Below are 4,717 nucleotides of genomic sequence, written 5' to 3'. Positions count from 1 at the left end.
CGGAGATGCCATTTTTAGTGATGACGTGGCAACAAGGACATGCATCCATCGTGGGGGAAACATCAGGTGGCTCCACCCCTTCGGGACCGGCTTCAGTCACATTTACTAAATCCAGATACCCAACAGTTGTACTCCTCGGTGTAAGGACGAGAAATGAATGAACAAGCCCAAGAGCGTTCACGGCTCCCTCATTCATGATAGACCCGAGCTGCTAACAACCTGAATGCCCTCAACCCAGGGGACCGACACGTGGACCGTGGCATCGTCGTGAGGTGGACACCGTGAGCCGCTAGCACACACCAAGATGGGCGAGTCCGTGGGCAGCGCGTTGTGTGGAAGAAGCCAGGCACCGCGCTCACCGTGTACGGGTCATTTCGATGAATCAGAGCGGTGGTGACTTCCAGAAGGGTGTATAGACTGGGAAGGACGAAGGGAAACATGTGCAGCATGGACGCAAAATGTTCAAACGTACACTAGACACAGTGGACGCCCAAAAAACATTAGTTGGGTGAACACGTAAGTGGTTTCTGGTGTGTATACAATGTGTGAGGTAATGACATTCTGAGAGGTGCACGTGGTTGCTCCATCCAACCCGTGCAGAAACCTCGGGTCGGTCCGTAAGCCCCTCCGTGCCTCAGTGTCCCCATCTGTCAGCCCTGATCTCAGAGCGGGTAGGGAGGCTCCATGCTGTGAGGGCGCAGCCATGCTGCCCGCCCCACACCTGCCAGCAGCCCACTTGGCGGCCCCGCGCCTCGTCTCCCTTCCCACCCCTGCTCCCCATTCTCACACAGAGGCTCTCGCTGCCCTTACAGCCCACGGTCAGCCCGACGGTCTCCCTAAACACCACTCCACTGGGCTGGCCTGCGGTTTACACTCCCAGGCAGCCTCCTGGAGTTTCTGACTGTCACGGGCAGGACAAAAACCAGGTGTGCACCCACAGTCCCCTTCAGGGGGGTGCACACGCCACAGGGTCTGCCTGTGGTAAGAGCGGGACGTGGGCAGCTGAGACAGAGACAGAGATAGACAGAGATAGAGAGATAGAGAGACAGAGAGACATAGACAGAGACATTGAGATAGGTAGAGGTGGAGAGAGACAGAGACAGAGAGAAGGGCAGAGCTGTCTCTGCTCCAGGACTGATCTTCTGGTTTGCCGAGTGCAGGCAGAGGCCCCAGATTGTGGTCCCTGGACCAGCGGCATCAGCAGTGATGCTAGTCCGAGATGCTGGCCCCGTGCTGGCCCTACTGGGGTCCTCCGGTTCTGGGGCCTCGCTGTCTGTTTGGGGAGCCCTCCTGGCGTCTCAGGTGCTCGCTGGGGCCTGCGAACCACTGGGTAAGGAGCTTTCGAAGGTCTCAGGCGAGAGGGGTGACAGATAAAGGTTGGGGCTGAGAGGAGCCAGTAGGTCCCATGCCTGTGGAGATGTGGCCGGAGGGGCTGGGCGTTGCCCCCTGGAGGGTTGAGAAGTGGTGTCATGAGCTGATGGAGCAGGTCCAAGTAGGTCCTGGGAGGTCGCCATACAGAGCAGGAAAAGCTACGCGGTCTCAAGCGTCTTCGTGGCGCTGCGTGTCCTGGCCGTGAGCTGGAGGGTCTAGCGGTCCTCAGCCCTCTGCGAGCTCGGCCGCACTGTGTCCGCGTGGCCTCTGTGGGCGCGTCCCAGTGGTTCCTTCAGACCTGAGCTGTCTTAGCTAATCCATTTCTGAATAACTTCATTTTCTCGATCGTGAGTTTCAAATTTGTCTGTGTAGATGTAATAACCAGGAAAATGCTGAAAAGTCATTAATTTTTGTTTCAAAGTCCTGAATGTTTTGTTAGCCTCATGGCATTCGGCATCCTGTAAGAGCAGATGAAGAAGGTTTTCCATAGACCCCACGATTTATTAAGAGCAAAGGTGGAATTTGGGTACAGTTTTGGGAGAAGCCGAAACTGGACTCAGTGTCACCCTACACACCAGGGTTGGCAGGATGCAGTTGTGCTCAGGAGTCCTGTTCTGATGTCCGTCCTGGTTAAGGGGAGGCCGAGAAGAGTCTTGTCTGGTGATGACAGAGATGGGAACATCTGGGGTGCTCCCTCCTGAGAGAGATCGTGAGATAGCTAGGGGTCCACACAGAGATTTGTCCTGGGCTTGGAGGCAACCAAGGGGTGGGGTCTCTCTCCCCGCCAGGGCCCCTGAAGTCCTCCCCTCTTCCTAGCGCCAGCCTGTCCTGTCCCTGCTCCCAGCTTCCCTGGCTCACTTCTGAAACCTTCACCTCAGCACCCGTGGCTGGTTTCTCCTCTGGTTCCTTGGGAGGGCCTGTCTCCCTGGCTGGACCGTGAGAGCCTCCCGCATTCCCATGCCGGAGCCCTCTGCGTCTTCTGCATTGCAGGGAAACCGAGGCTCATGGAGGTCGTGTGGCTTGTCTAGGTTTCCACACTGGGAAGCACAGAGTGGGGATCTGGACCTGGGAAGCTGTCTGCTCCATTTCTTTTTATTCCCCACCAGCTGGTTGGAAGCCAGCTTTACAGCACAGCCGAGTGTGGGCACAGGTGTCTGCCCCACTGGGAGCGTGGCTCAGCATCGTGGCTAGAACGATGTGAGGCGATTGTGTGGCTTCTTCTGAAAACATTTCCCCTGGTGGCATATTCCCTCGAAGCAAACTAACAAATGATTTTGGTGAGGAAACCCCACCTTACTAACGGCTAACGTTTACTGCAAACAGAAGAACTGGAATAATGGTGGTGTCCTGCCGTGGCATGGCGTGGCACAGTGAGATGTGGCGGGACGTGGCGGGACGTGGCGGCACATAGTGGGACATTGGCAGCACCTGCCATTTCAAGCAGCTGGATTCAACATTCGTTTCTGTCCACTGGAATGCTGGGTTTCCAGAAGCCGTTTTTGGACGCATACATTGGGGTCCCCGTAACTGGGAGGCACAGATGGGTTGGCGTCCACACAGAAAAGCATTTGCTCAGTGGAAAATCCACCCTGCTGTTGCTTGTGCCTGCCCCACCCCCGTTCCTGCTGAACGCTCGGTTCCCTCCCCCCGTGGACAAAAATAGCAAAGTGAACTTAGCCCTTTCAAAACTTCGTAAAGAAATCAAACCCGAGGTGAGAAGGACGAGATGTCCAGACATAAAGCCGGCGCTTGTATTTCCTTCTTTGTTTGAATCCAGCTCAGAACTTTGTCCAAGCACCATGGAAAGTTTAATAATTTGGAAAGAACATTTTCCTACAGCAAATGGATTTTTATTTTAGAAGCATCCATTTACGCTCGAGCTAGGAACTGTGGATTTTAGTCTTGCTCTTTACCTGTGATGTCTTTGGCCACATGGGTATTTATTCAAGCAGAGTGAAACGTGCCCGTGCAGCTGAAGGAAAAAGTCTGTATGTGATTTTGGGTGCCGACGGATCTGGCTACAAGGAGCTCGGTCGAACTTCCACGATGGGCTTGATTGGTTCCGTCCTTTGTGCTGTCAAATTTCTTACGATTTGTCAATCGCGTGTCTCTCTGATTATGTTGATGTTTGTGAAACACGGTATTGCTTGCGTCCCACTGTCAACTGTGGCCTTTGTTAGCCAATCCTGGGGACACTGCTTTGTTCCTCCCCTCATCAGCCCTCTCATTTCTTCCCACTGGGTGCATAGAACTCAGTAAGAGGAAAGTTATCTTGTTATTACCTTAAAACCAGTTTTTGAGATTCCATTTACTGTTCTGTGACCCATTGTGGTGGGAACTTGATGGGTCTCTCTGATAAGCAGTCTGTTTTCAGTGATTATCACTTATCATTCAAATAGTTTCTCAGAATTTTCTTTTCTTTTTTTGCTCTAATTTTGCTTGGTTGTATTGGGGTGAAAATATCCTTTGAAATGCAAGTACTTTGCCAAAGAAAGGCCCTAATCCACTCATTTCCTCTCCTTGCCCTGTCAGAATCAAACTGTGGGTGGGTATAAGCTATTTTTAAGTAACATGAGATAAATAATCTTTAACAACTATACCAGCAGTAATGATTTATTCTTCAGTGTTTCCAAAGATGATGTTGTTTTTATAATAACTCATGTTACATTATATATATGCATTTACTAGAACGTTAGGGTAGACATCCTCCCTCCGTCCCCAGGGAGCCTCTAGGGATGAGGTGAATGGAAACAGGTTCAAGGTTGGCCAGGTCTCTGTGGCTTTCATGGGGCTCACCTCCCGACTTCGCAAAGACTGTGTGATTTCCTGTTCCTGTTGTGAGTTAAATATTCCAAGCTCCATGCCTATAATCCAGATAACAAACTCTAACCAACAATATTTACAATAATGGACTTTCTATGCAAACACAGAAATCCCATAGTGTTTGAGAGAGGTAGGGGAGTGTGCAGAGAGCTCAGTGTAGGGTGAGGGCCTGCTGTCAGCTCCATCCACACACTGTCCACAGTCCTTGGACCCCTGCCATGTGCCAAGCACCACAACAGGCTCTGTTCCCATTTTTAAAATCTATTTATTTTTAATTACTTTATTATTTTTTTCACCACTATTCATGTGCTCTTTAATCCCCATCACCTATTTCCCCCATACTCCTAAGCACCTCCCCTCTGGTGACTAGTCTGTTCTGTATAGTTAAGAATCTGATTCTTGGTTTGCCTCTCTCTGTCTCTTTTTTCCTTTGCTTATTTGTTTTGTTTCTTAAATTCCACATATGAGTGAAGTCATATGGTATTGTCTTTCTCCGACTGACTTATTTTGATTAGCATTATAT

The sequence above is a fragment of the Leptonychotes weddellii genome, chromosome 8 (assembly GCF_054177405.1).
Source record: "Leptonychotes weddellii isolate Sample4059 chromosome 8, ASM5417740v2, whole genome shotgun sequence".
Taxonomy (NCBI): Eukaryota; Metazoa; Chordata; class Mammalia; order Carnivora; family Phocidae; genus Leptonychotes; species Leptonychotes weddellii.
The sequence above is the reverse complement of the archived record's forward strand: the minus strand, read 5'-3'. Positions refer to the sequence as shown.